Raw genomic sequence first — 15086 nt, 5'->3', positions numbered from 1 at the left:
TCGCATTAGCATGTCAAAGCGGCCGCTAACTGCAGCGCCCGACTGCGGCCCGCCGTTGTAATGCAATGCATTATGTATGCACAGGCCCGCGCTCTCTATGTAGCGCGTCGAGTAAACGGTGGTTATGTGCTCATTGACAGATAATCATTGTCTTTCTCCATATGTCACATTAGGTAGGCACCTGAAACTCACAAAAATAGGTGTGTAATCTCTAAAGTGAAGTTGAAGAGTTCTATTCTATAGAGTTCAAGAAACTACACGCAGCCCTTATATTAAATACCATTATTGACCCCTACATACGTCTATATGTTGTATGTAAGTATGCCCAGAGAACAATAAGAAACTGTAATCTAAAAGGGTATTTTATGTGTTTAACTACTTATTGATTCGCGAAGCCAATATACCAATACCCAGCTACATGTTTACTACCAAAGGATCTGTTCCCCTCAGCTTCAGTCCTCCAGCTAGGTGAGTAATTAGAGTAGATATAGAAAGTCCTAGCACCGTAGCACTCACAAAGAAATCACAGAGATGAAGGGTGACAGGCGCGCGGCGGCTCTTGCAATCTGTCCGACACTCGTCGCGGCAATAAAATAAAAATAATGGCTTCCTGTCCGCCGAGGAGGATTCAATTAAGTAAATCCTTTAATAAGCAAATAAGCAGAAGTCGATGGCGGAGATCAAAGCCCTCTCGATGCCACTCCGCCGACCCTCGCGACACCGCCCGCGTGTAATTCGACGACACAGGACAGGGCGCGTCTACGTTGTACCTATATGTTCAACAACACATTTTATTAAGGAAATACAATTTGAAAACTGTAACCTATACGTTTGTTACTTAATATAATTAATGCAGTCTGGTCACAGGTACAAGCACGCAATGCCGGGTGAAATGGTTCTTTCATTTGTTTATTGTTGATCTTTGGCTAGAGGCTCCGATTAGGTCAGCTGATCCGCATAATATTTCTTCGTAGGGGACTCTTAAACACTAATAGCGTTACCATCCACGACCTTTTTTTGTAAATATCTTTAATATAGACTATACGACCAAAGCGGAATAATAAAAAAAAAGTAAAATGTGTCGAGATCGCGAGTGTCCATTTCCTCCTAGTCGAGTTACAGCGCGAGTAGAGGGCGCGGTATCTCCGTCAGATGTCTTGCTATCAGCTTCTAGACCCCCTCCCTCCTCCTATGATGCAGCGCCCCCTACCCGTCCCCCGCTCGGCGTAGTTTCAAGTAATGACGATCTGATCGCACCTTCAAAGCGATATGTCGACTAATGGGAATGGTGTTAAATAACGGGAATCGTAAGCAATTATTCGATATTGATTGCAATGTTTTTAATTTTTGGAGATGCGTAATGCACTTATATTGTTTACTTCTTGTTAGTTATAATATTAAAAGTTTCATTACAGTACCAATTCATTAAGAATCTCTCTAGAGTTTCTTTTACAGCAGTTGCAGTTGGTTCATGTTTTGAGGTTTAAGTAAAGCTTAACAGATTAATATTCATCTTGTATATCTTGTATGAGCCATAAACCTATGCATAGGATAGGAAGCTCTTGTGAGTCCTGTCCATATTCAGTGCACACACGGCACGTGACGTCTGCAGATTGCTCCCACCATCGACGACTCATATGAATTGTGATCGATTTGCACAACTAACGCCCGATGCACTATGAACCTAACTCGAAGCATGTAGTGCTTCTCTACCTCGTGAATATTAACACAACTAACATATCTACTACGGAACTACAGACTGATTCCATTTTTCCATTAACTACATCGATAGACAAGTAAGAAGCTACTGTTGGGACTACTTTTCTTTGCTGCTAACTCTTTTATGTTCGTTAACAAGCTGTTGAGAGAGATGTCTTTCTGAAGTTTCTTTACTGAATAGTAGATAGGTAAGTATCTATAGGTACCTAACAATATTTCGCAATACATACAACATATTAATAGATTCCGCTTAAACATTTCTTATATTCATCAATATTATACAATAGGTAAGAAATATTTCAACAACAACATCAATGTAACGCAGTACTAATGACATACAATAATTTGAATGCAGCGCTTTCCGTACAAAACGCTGTTTATTCATATGTTCACGACGCGGCTGCGAGGGGGAGGTGAGCACTCTCGAAGCCCTCGTTACCAGCCACTCGCTTTGACATCCTACTATTTTTATATCGAGTGCTCAAGTACCGGCGTTGCGTCTAGCCTCGACGGCGGCGAGCTCAAAGCCTGGCCGGCCGGGCCCCGGCGAGGGCCCCGCGAGGGCCCCGCCCGACATATTTAGCAATTGCTTTGATTGATGATATAACAATCATGTCGGCAAACACTTTCATAATAATAAATGTTTACTATAATGTAAGTACGGTTGTGTGTGTGTATGTTAGCCTTTTATATCGATATGCGTATTATGTGTAAGTAGAATTTGGTTTTAATTTGTCTAGAAGTCTAGTATCAATTTGATCTGGATGTCCTGATGGTATGGGTATTATGGATATTACATACAGACTTAGGTACAATATGAACATTGTTGATCACTGAAGAGATTAAAAAAATTACCAAACGTTGATTTAAAAGGATTTATTACATTTTTATTAATAAATTAGAATTAATTTGTATAAAAACCAAATACATATGATATGCACTAATTGATTTATTTACTAAAACATACCTAACTCTCGATTCGTAACCCTACGCTCGTAGCCAGCCGTAGCATTCGAATATGTTGACGACTTTGTAGTCAGTTGCAAAGCTTCTATAAGCTGTCAAAATACAAATACTTATTGCTAATAGTAAGAACTCGATATCGTCATCATTATAATATCAGGTGGAAAACGTCTACTACTGAACGTAGCTCGGCGATTAGTTTACCCGATTGAAAGGACATTAATTCACGTTCACAACAGAATATTACCTGAACGTGACCTCAACATACTGAAAGTATTGAAAAGGATAACTTTGTCTAAGCTTACGGACATACAACATATAATTAGGTAACTACAATGGATGCTCCATCCGTATAGTCCACAGCACAGTCTCTGGTCCCTCGCCTACTCTGTGCAGCGCCGTACAAAGTGCGACTGGCAAGCGTCGAGCAAACATCTGGCAGACTAACCTAATGAGAGCGAACGAGACAGACAGACGCGCCCACCCTATGTTAGACAGAGACGATTGTATGTGGCGGCCGAAAGCGCAATACCTACTATACAAAGCGAGAGCAAGACAGCGATTCACAGATAGCATGAGATAGAGTGAGAAAGGTAGAGATGCTCAGTGTTGCTTGGTTAGTGAATAATTTAGCCGCGACCGCCCTTTCGTGCGCGCTGAAGCCTCCGTACAGCGTACACATCGATTTGAAACAAGTTTGCTCTTTATGTAGCCGCTCTATGTACGAGTACATAGTACATACATCAAGTATATATTGAACTCCAGTCTATAGCTATGTGTAGAAACATATACATAGCTCTATGTACATATAACTAGATACCAGTCTTCAATATAATATGTTAAAGAATATTTAGTAACATAGGTATTAAGTTTATTGTTAAAAATAGTAATACTTGACGAGGGTTTCTATCGAATTTACTTAGGCCTGATGTAGTAATTTTGTATTTTTTTCATTGTGAGTGTAAACTGAATTGATTAAATTGTATTCTTTTTGGTCCTTATGAAGTCCATATTTTACCTATTGTTTTAATTAACACCTAATGTCTATTTATAGTTATGCCTTTCCATTCAATAGATAGGGTATGAACAGTATGAATATTAGACACGTGTTTTTTTATTTTGTCATATAAGGTAACAATACAATTAAAATGCAACAAAGTTTAGGAGTGGGAGCAAATACGACATTTCTACATATAAGATGTGCCTAGAAGTGACGTCACGCGAAATTTCAAATCGATATATCTTCGGAAGTATTTCTTTCCATAAGAAAATAAAAAATACGTGTCTAATGTTTTAAAATAATCTTTTAGTCATCTTCCCTATTGGTAATACTTGTCCTACCGTTACAAAGTAACATTCAGTAGAAACGCTCGAAGCATTGCATTACATCTCGGCATTACTCTAGAGACTGGATGTCGCGGGTTTGATTCCCGGGCTCCCAAACCGATTACTGCGTGTAAATATTGACTAGCCGACTTGTTGACACTGGGCTGGGGTGCTGCCGGTACCCCTGGGGTCGGGGATTGATTGATACGCACTCATTATAACTATTTATATTTCATAATATACATTTAAACATAATTTTGTACTTGAGTTGTACCATCTGTTCGTATTTTAAGATATAGAGATGGACAGGAGGTAACAGAACCGAGAAGCGTAGCGGAATAAGTTTATACCTAAGTATATTCAGCAGTAAGTGACCTAGGGCTAAAGTAGATAATGATCATTGCGTATATCTACGCATATTATGCAAATCATTTATCTTCGCTTCCAAAAGGTATAAAATTAAAAGTCATATCGACGGCGAAGTACCAATATCTCCTTATTGACAAAAGTCCATATTTTACAGAAATTAAAAAAAAAAACAGTTTAATTTCTTGGGCTTTTACACATTAGTTACTATTCCAAATAATTTCTAAAAACGTTTACTTAGGAGGTATTGGTACTTCACCGTTGATATACGAAATACATAGTGAATTTCTTAAAATGTCTCATTATTGGTATACTCACCTTTGGGACGGCTCGGCTAAATGCCAGCTAGATGCGCTCGAACACATTGAAAGGCGTGCCAAGAAGCTCATCAACGATGATGCGCTTGTGGAGGCCCGGCTTCAAAGCCTTGAACACAGGCGCAAGGTCGCAAGCCTTTCCGTTTTTTACCGGATACATTTCGGAGAGTGTGCGGGGGAATTGCACAACTTGATTCCCCCTAGTCCTTTTCATCATCGAACCACAAGACAATCGCGCTATCGCTTTATGGTAGATATCCCACCAACTCGCACGAAGCGCTTCGCTTCAAGCTTCCTTGTGCGAACTGCTAGGGAGTGGAGCTCCTTGCCGGAGTCTGTGTTTCCTGATGGGTATAACCTGGGTGTCTTCAAGGCCCGAGTGAATAGGTTGCTTATGGGCAGACGTGCTCCACCGTAGGCCGCATCATCACTTACCATCAGGTGAGATAGCGGTCAAACGTCGACCCATAAAATGTAAAAAAAAAAAAAAATACAAGTTCTTTAAAACGATTTATTTTAAAAATGGAAAATAAACCGATTCATTAAGTACCTCCGTGCTCTCGTAATAACTGCTAGAGTGAGCGTGTCCGGGGTATAAAGTAGTAATAAACAGTAATAACCGTTTAACGCACCCTCGCGAACTCCAACACGAGGTAATCACGGACAGGTACAATATCATGCTTCCGATCAGGAGCCGCACACGTCGCCGGTCCGGGCCGGAACGTCCAAATTAAATACGTTCCGAGTAATATCGCCACGTAATTAGTTGATCCGTGGCGGACGCGTGCCGGACACGTGCCGGACGCGCCCCGGATGCGCTAACGTGGCGAGAGCTACATATTTATCTTTATTGACTTCGATTTAGATTTGTTTGTTTTGTATCTGCTCATGGTTGATACAATTATTGGTGAAGGCAGCGTTTTTATACATTTTGTGATAAAATACGTCATATGAAATCCAAAGTAAGGCGTACTTTGGTTTAGCATGATGTAGCAAGGCGTAGTCAGCTGTAACTTGTTGTAGCAACACGTAGCACTTGATAACAAGGTGTAGTCAGGCGTAGCTTTATGTGGTTTCACGTAGCACTCCGTAGCATGGCGTAGTCAGGCGTAGCTTCGTGTAGTATGACGTAGCCCTCCGTAGCATGGCGTAGTTAGGCATAGCATGGTGTAGCAACACGTAGCACTCCGTAGCATGGCGTAGACAGGTGTAGCATGGTGTAGCAATACGTAGCACTCCGTAGCATGGTGTAGCAATACGTAGCACTCCGTAGCATGGCGTAGTCAGGCGTAGCATGGTGTAGCAACACGTAGCACTCCGTAGCATGGCGTAGTCAGGTGTAGCATGGTGTAGCAACATGTAGCACTCCGTAGCATGGCGTAGTCAGGTGTAGCATGGTGTAGCAACACGTAGCACTCCGTAGCATGGCGGAGTTAGACGTAGCATGGTGTAGCAATAAGCACGTAGCATGGCGTAGTCAGGCGCCCGTAGCAACACGTAGTGCAGCGTACTAAGTTGTAACTGGGTTTAGCATTACGTAGGACTCGCAAAAATCATGTGATCTAATATTTTTTATTGTTGGCTGACTGACAGAATAAGCAGTGTTTTTTCATAGCTCTGTCGTCATACGTATTGCATTAAATTTAGGATTTGTGAGATTCCCATTTAGTAAGTTTCATCATAATTCTAGAGAAATATACCTAATTATTTCATTATTCATATTTTGTGAAATTTATTAAATATTATAATGACTACTTTTAATAAATCACTGTGCTTGTGCGTCTATTAAGTGCTGTACCACAGTACAATAATAATATAATTGTTTAAGTGATGTGGAAATTGTATTCAATGTTAACAAGTGTTATTACTCGTTATTTAATTGAGAGACATCAACAACCGCCACTTGTGCAGACTGTGTGTAACTAGATCAGTGAGTAATGAAACTATAACTCGCGGCTCACTGCACACCAGACGCGGGCACTCAATCACCAAACAATCAATTGATTCCGTGCACAGGGCTGTGCCCGCGCACCATACACTCACAACATATTTTTTTTAAATCAAGGAATCAAGATATAAGCCTCCATTAGATTCTTAGCTGAGAATTAAAATTAGATTTGTTTTTTTAACAAAATCGTCACATGCGATGTGCAATTGAAATACTTAAAATTTTGCAAATAACTAGTGAACGACTAGTTGCGACCTAAGCGAATAAACGATTGTAAACAATCGTTTATTACTACAGTACTGCATATACCACATATACTAATTACTACATATAAACGGCGTCAGGGAAACTATTTACATAATGTGTAAATAACAAGGACTTATGTTTGCAATTTTAAGTCACATAATATCATGCGCGTACGCAGTGTTTACAATCTTGGTACCAACGACTGCGTGTGAGTGCGCGATGCGGGCGCGGGCGGCTGCATCAAATGGAGACAATTGCAACAAGTGCACTCCACAGCCGTGGAGGTGCTGCGGCCGAACTACTGCATCCTGCTTCACTGATCATGGTCATTGGAGATAAGCACCGACTCGTCTACCTACTGATGCAACTCGAATTACACTGTAAAGTTACATACACAACCGCACTGAGGTTACAACAAATTTCGCAGATTCTTAATTTTAAATCGTAAATTCAATTTTTTTTTGATTTAAGTTCCTATAGTAGTTCTGTTTCGTGGTTGAGTGAGAAATAAGGAAACCAGATCTTGAATACAAATAGTGATGGAAATATCGACGCAGTACTAAATTATAAGAGACCCGATAAAAGGTTGAGTTTAAAACAACGTACCTACACTACACTAAAGTCCTTTAGTTGCTACCTGTTTTACACGATTTCAAAGTATTGGCATCAATAAGTTATTAAAAGTCAACAATAATCATAATCCATCCTTATATATAATATTTTCTCACAGTAATTTATATGAGAGCTTGTACGGTAATGTTCCGGGTGAGTGCCGCCCGCCGCCAAGCAGGCAGCGCGGCGCGCGGCGTGTGGCGGGAAATTACTTTCCTATCTCGTTACCTGAACTATATTGTGAGACTGTTGTTTTATATTTATAATCTAAGTATTTATATCTATATCACTTAATATGCACAACTGAAGAGTTCGTTTGTTTATTTATTTGAACGCGCTATCTCAGGAACTACTGATTGGACTTGAAACAATATTTTTGTTTGGAATACTTTATTTATCGAGAAAGGCTATAAAACATCACGCTTCGTTCAATAGGAGCCGAGTATTGGATGAAGCCGCGTGAGAGAAACTAGTGAAGCTATAACCTTCCCTTTTCGTGGTCAGATTCCAGCTTGAGGTCAGCGTAACCTTACTTACATTAATTTATGTATAAAAAAATTAAAACTACTGTATGCGGTGATTTAATTAAACGGACTTACATAAAAAATAGTGAACGCTCGACTACAAAACTACAAATAAATAAATAAATAATCGGTTGCGCCGAGAATGGGAAAGCTACTTCATTAAATAAAGTGTAATTTTCCTTTATTTTCGCGTAGAGCACGTGTTTATCTCCCCCATAGTTCAGTGGATGCTAATCTCCGAGTGTAGTGAGTTAGGGAAGGCGCAGAGAATCAATATATTAGCATGTGTTAGTAGACTGCCTCGTTAGTCGAGTGGTCGCAAGTGCGACAATGGGTCTCGGGTTAGATTCTCAGGCAGGGCAAAGTATTACTGGACTTTTTTCGGATTTTCGTCTCAGTAGTAGCACGGAGTTTGGAATTGTACCCAGTACTAGGCTCACCCCCTATTACACGGGACTTACAACAAACATTGTAAAAAGTGGGTCTACATTATATAGCAGCACGGTAATGTGCACCTCTGCCAACCCCTTCGGAGATAAAAGACTTTGCAATGTTAATAGATGTCACTATAATCTCATCTTTTTCAGTTAGTTCAAAGTTATTCCAGAATTCCTGGCGGCGGCAATTGCTTACCATCAGGTGATCCGTCTGCTCGTTCACCGGCTTATATCGTTAAATTGAAAATTATATATAATAGAAGAATTATATTTTTTCATAATTCATCATTATCATTATAGATAATAATCTATTTTAGTATGTATGTTACAAATGAAATCGCTCGGTGTAACAGCTGCGGTGCCGGCGGCTGTGTGCGCATCATGTCGGGTTGTATCAATACACATTTATGATCTGATACATCATACATGATTGCTTACTGAAGGGTTAACTAGGTAGTTAGCTATTAATATCGTCGTAACATTACGTTGTTACTTCGGCAGATTACAGGTATCTCTTTACATATCTATGTTCTTTAGGTTATTTTATATAGAAATTCTGTAGATATCTTCGCTTCTAGGATTTTTTTTGTGGGTCGAAAGGGAGGGAGTGTCAGACTCTTACTGAGTAATAAACAAAAAAAAAACAAACATCCGAATTGAGTAGGTCCTCCTCCTGCTCTCGTTCTCGTTGCTACTTGAAGAGCAGGAGCTTTTTGCAAGCAGGTATCCTGCTAGGTAGTCCGAGGTAGTCCGTAGCTCCGGATCGGTCATCTGTGGTGGTATAGATGGTGTGGACTATCAAACTATAACAAAGTCATAATATCAATCTGTATGTTCAGTTTCGAGAAGTAGGTACCTATTGTAGGCATATTGTACTTATCGTTCATCAGTAGCATTGATTTAATTCAACATATAAAAAAATACTCTCGCCTTTCTTCGATACTGTCTCCATTCCCCACAAAAAATATTCAAAGGCAACACGGAACTACACGTACCGGGCACACTATACACTCGACAACAATAACCCTACTTCCACGTCCAGCGCATTCACACCGCCATCAATGAGGTGAAGCAACAACGTGGTGCAGTCGAACGCGTCGCCCAATTCACCGATAGATTTGTGCCGACACCCACAAACATTGTCCTGTTATAGGGGGACAATGGCTGCGTTGCCGGCAATGCGGCGTAATGCTTCCATTACCCAACGCTTGACCGCAGACGGATCTTAATCCTCGTTGATGCGGAATTAGGTTCCGACGCAGCACGGTAGAAGCTTCCGTGGCTATTGTGTACGAAATATAATAAAATTTGTGCAATAATAAATACTTACGTGGAACTGAAGTGTGACATAATGGAGTTATTGATGTATTCTCTGCGGATTTATGTTAGATAGTCGCCATTGAATCGTTTTTGCTTCGCGTGCAGGATTGCGTGCGAGAATTAGTTGGAAGTATAAGAGTTTAGTTCCGTCCGCCGCGGGGTTGTGATTGTTGTTCGTCAACTATAGGTAGATAGCAAATGTGGAAGGATGTCAATGAATCGAACAATAACGATAGAAATATAAGTAAGTATGTACTTACGTAAACTCCGTTTAATTATTTAATAAAAAGAAGCAATTGTTAAACACTTCATTATTAAGATATACGTTGGGTGAACTAACATATTATTATACCTATATAGGTTCCTATTTGATTAGTAGGTTCAGACAAAAATATTTCTAGTTCAATTGTAAATTGAATCTAGACAACTCTAGAGTCTAGAATTTTTCTTTGTAAAGACAGTTTTGTGTTAAAACCTTTTTTTATTCTATGAGAATTCTAGTTTCTGTACCAATACATTTTGCTGTGATTTAGAAAAGAAGTAACACGTGTGTGATGCCGTGTGAAGTTGTACACATGTTGCTGTAGTCGGGAGACTCGTGGACCTATTCTGGACACTTGTTTATTGATAGGCTTTTAGAATTTAAACAAATTTCTTACTAATCTAATTCTTATCAAGCTGATGACAATGTTTATAATTTATTGCACCTAGTTAGATAATCGTGCTTACTGAAACAAAACACAAAAATTATAATTAAGCTTCAAATAAAATAAATTTTCGCACATAACGTATATGCTTTGTCTCATGATGATCACGTACATACTATTGCCACATACTCCGGAACTGCTCTCTAGTGCAACATAACAGAACAATGCAAAACACGAATAATTCCCATCCGAACAGAATACGTCGCGTAATCTCCTCAAAATTGTACAAAATATACGTTTTCTGAGTAAAGCGATACAATGGGAGTAATCCGCGATTTGTTGGGACAATGCGGGGCTATGTGAGATGGCGGGCGAGGTCGGGTAAGCCTATTAGTGAATGGATGATAACAGGATGATTTGGATGTGGGTGGATGATTCCGTAATGTCTTTGGACGTGTTTATTGGGCGTGGGGTGTGGGAGTAGGGGGGTGTGACAGGGTGTACTGAATGTGTAAACTAACAGTTGACGCGAATGTCACGTTGCATTGATGCTAAGAATGTAAGATGTGGTGAATGGGATTTGTAATGATTCAATGATTCCACAATCATTGTTTAAATCATTATGTAAACGTTTTGTTTTTTAAATTTTGCATCATAGTTTGTGACATATAAATCTTTAGCAAAGCTCTAAGTGTGCTCGTTTTGACAAACGTGTTAAATTTTACGCAACCCTTAAGCTAAGATAGGTGACACTTAACGACATCTTGGTTTTTATTAACATGTATATATGTTGTTTTTATGGAATAGGAGGCAAACGAGTTGCCGGGTCACGCGACTACCTGTAAGTGACACCTAACAGTTTCAGTAAGTTTATTTGCTCGCTCACGATAAGAACTTACTTCTTAGGTAAGGGATGGTAGTTCGTGAAAACAGCCACAAGTATCTCAATGTTGTGCTGCTGTAACACGGTACGGTACCAAAATTGGTCTTGTTTTTTTTTTCCGAACATAAACATTGCACTCATCAATGATTAATAGCTTTTAATATTCAGATACTTATTACAACATAATATTACAATGCCTCTCTTATAAACCCTTGCTCAATCTTCCAAAATATCAATAACCCGGCCCTCACAACTAAATAGTTCCCGTTTGTACCTAACTAGTTTGTGTAGCGTTTGACCCTCGGAACAGTAAAGTTAATAAACATTAGTTAATGAACCGACGTACCAATAAACTCGCGGTAACTGCACTCCAGTGAACAAATCGTAAACAACTCGAGAGCCCGGGAACAATCGTAATCATGGACATACATAGAGTATGTAGCGAGGGAGTGGCGCAGAGAGGGCGTCGAGTAGATGCGTTGTGTAATGTCCTCACAGAGGAAAAAATGCAGCTATTAAACTATTTGCGTGTGTATTATTTTTCATTTATTCGGTCGTTAAGAAAGGTTTTCTAGATGGGTGTGTGGCTAGTTTTATAGTATCGTGGCACATACTGAAGTAACCGAAAGTCACGGTTTCCTAACGAACATTAATGGAGAAAAGCACTTCTAGTTTCGAGTTACAGAGGGACTCTTCATCGTGAGCAACGTGCGCAGACGCGGCGACATCGCGCTGGCTATTCTGTTGCATTCTGCGTACTTATTATTTGGTACTGAGAGCTATAAAATCTGTCTGTTTGATAGTAGATATATTCCTAGTTCAAAAACTAGAACCTTAATTTATTTTACCTTCAAAAAGTCCAGTCTGCGTCCCAATCTATGTGCTGCCCGCGGCATCGTCAAGATTCGTTTTCATTGTGGGCCCCCGCGCGGCGCAATAAAAAATCAGCGCAATATGCTCCTCATAAGCGGGAGTGAGGGGCCCGGGGACTGGGGCCCGGGGCCCCGTGCTCGCTGCGTCACCTCGGATCAGTGTCGTCGCCTGATCTCCGCGATATTGTTTAGACAACTCACTCAGCGAGGGGATGTGGCGCTGTTTGATATTTTAAATGTGTTTTATCTGTTTTGGGGTTGCATAGTTTAATGTATCTCTGTTTGTAACGAGGTCTATGGTACGTCGATGTAATTGAACAATCCCATTAAGAAATGTACTTACTAATAGATTCCTAAACTTATGATGATCGGTAGATTATTTCACAAACAGAATTGGACATTTTCAAAGAAACCTTAGACTATCTAACAAATAGACACAATCATATATTATGTACATCGATGACAAAACATCACCCGCTACTATAATCATTCCCGTGTTCTTATTGAAAATGAGTATATTGTTCTAATTACTAGTAATTAATAAAGGCTAGCCTTTATAAGAATATTGATAATTCGAAGATTGATTTACAATAGCTCAGCAGCTCTTCAACGACTAGATCGATACTGATGACATCTCACCTCTCCTTGAAGTCAAACCACCTACTTAGCTGTCTTACGTCGCTTCAGGAAGGCGAGGTAATAATGTAGCTACTCCACGCCCTATAGAACATTATTTACTGAGATTGTCATTTGTCACGTAGCTAATATAACGCGTGGAGTGCCACGGTGACGTCACGCCCGCCCCCGGCCGCCCGCTAACAAGCCTCGTTACCCGCTGTCACGCGCCGCGCTGGGGATGTCGCACTTTTGGATATTAGCTGTCGTTCGCAGCTTGCACTCCACGCCGACATATTCCGTGATACATACCTCTGCTTATACATAGATGTTACATCCCCATTTGGTCGCCAATAGTACGGTTGTACGGTTGCGTTTTATTTATTGTCAATCTTTTACATTTAGCTTATAAGAGGACACATTTTTTAAGAAAAGAATGTACTCCATTTTTAAAATCGCCAACTTTTTATTTACTTTTCAGGTGGTGCGGAGTTCCATGGGTAGAATTATCGCTTACCATCAATCAGGAGCTTCGTGTACTCGTTTGGCCCTTAACCCTTATTCCATAACAACACACATAACACATGTAGGTGCGTCTACGTTCAGCCGGATGAAACGCTTTGCATACGTGAAGACGGTGGTATAGTTAGAAGGTTTTACCATTTTTCGTTAGGTTTGTTATTATTTTAACTTTCGATGACAGTGAATCACTAAATCTTCATGTGTGTTGGAGTGTTGTGATTGCTATGAAAATGGCAATGTTCATTCAATTATGTTATCAACCGACTTATTTGTGTACCACGCAGTTTGTGGTTCGAAAATATTGTTGAGAATTTGCACTTATCTAGAAATCAATCCTAAGGCCCACTTGCTCAGCAGTCTCTCTAGCAGTCACTCGACCAACGCAGCAGCTTGACATTAAAGTTCCAAATAATTAGATTGCCCAGTAAAATCTCAACCGCAATCAGCATCAGCAGAGAACAAACAACGATTACAAAGCGAAGACCGTTTTAATTAATATCTCGGCTGAGTATTGTGGCGAGAACAATATGGCGCGGGGCGGTTGCGCGCGCACCCGCCACGGCACTTCCGGCCGCGACAATGCGCGTGCGCACAAAAGCGCAGCGCGATATTGTTCCAAGTATTATTATAGTAAATAACACGCGATTATGGCGGACTGCCTGGTACCCGGCGAGGTCGGGTTACTCCTGTAACTGCACGGCCTCACCTTGACTTCGCAATCATTGCCGTTAACTATACAGCGGCTCTCAAAGTTTACAATTGTGTCCGATTTTCTAGATATTCTTCGAATGCCGAAATGCGTTTGCATTCGATGTTCCACTCCGTTGAAGTTTGGTTTTAAGTTTTAGAATTCCATAGATTGTCGTTCGGTTTAATTTTAGCAATCACGCACATGACAATTACTACGACTACACTGAGTGTGTACACACACACTAACACTAAGTGTGTGTGTGTGTAACATGCACTACCCATTTCCAGATGTTGATATGATAAATTCCATCCAAAGGTTGTCTGGAAGAAATCGCCGTGTGTGATAAGACCGCCCATTGTACTATAATTACTATTAATTACAATGTAAATGTGTTTAATGTATGTGTGCAATAAAGTATAAATAAATAAATATGCAGTGCAGTAAGGTTATATGACCCCGTTCTGTGAAAATATATTTCATATTCTGTGAAAATATATTTCTATATTTTCACAGAACGCATACTTGTAGATTAAAAATTCACTTCCAGAACTTGTAAGTTGACACTCTTCAACATACAGAAGTAACACTGAAGACAGTGAAAACCTAAGCATATTCAGAGAATTATTTAAAACAATTTTAACTAAGTTTTACAATGTTGGTCGATCACATGTCCACAAGTTTGAGAACCTCTGTCCCAGTCCAAGGTCTGTAATTTGGCTTGTAGTGCGCGGAGCCCGCCTTCAACTGTTCACTTACAATAATTGAGACTGAACACTATTGTTAGAGCTCTGCTTACCCCACGAGCCGCGGCGTGAAGCGGCAGCTGCCGTACTTCCTACGTGAGACATTTCTCTTTACTCATTTTGTTAGTAATTTTAAGTAAGGGTCATAATAATTTAAAGTTTTAAGCTTTGACGTAAGTTAAGTGAGATCCAATGATTCGTCAACAGAATCTAAATAAATCTCATATAGAAAGAAAGAAAGTGATTACGGACGTGATATTAAGTTATCATAATTGAACAAATAAGAGATTTGTTTCTGCTTTCAATCTCAAAAATCTACACATGATTTGTCTTGA

This window comes from Spodoptera frugiperda, chromosome 16 (genome assembly GCF_023101765.2).
Source record: "Spodoptera frugiperda isolate SF20-4 chromosome 16, AGI-APGP_CSIRO_Sfru_2.0, whole genome shotgun sequence".
NCBI lineage: Eukaryota > Metazoa > Arthropoda > Insecta > Lepidoptera > Noctuidae > Spodoptera > Spodoptera frugiperda.
The sequence above is the reverse complement of the archived record's forward strand: the minus strand, read 5'-3'. Positions refer to the sequence as shown.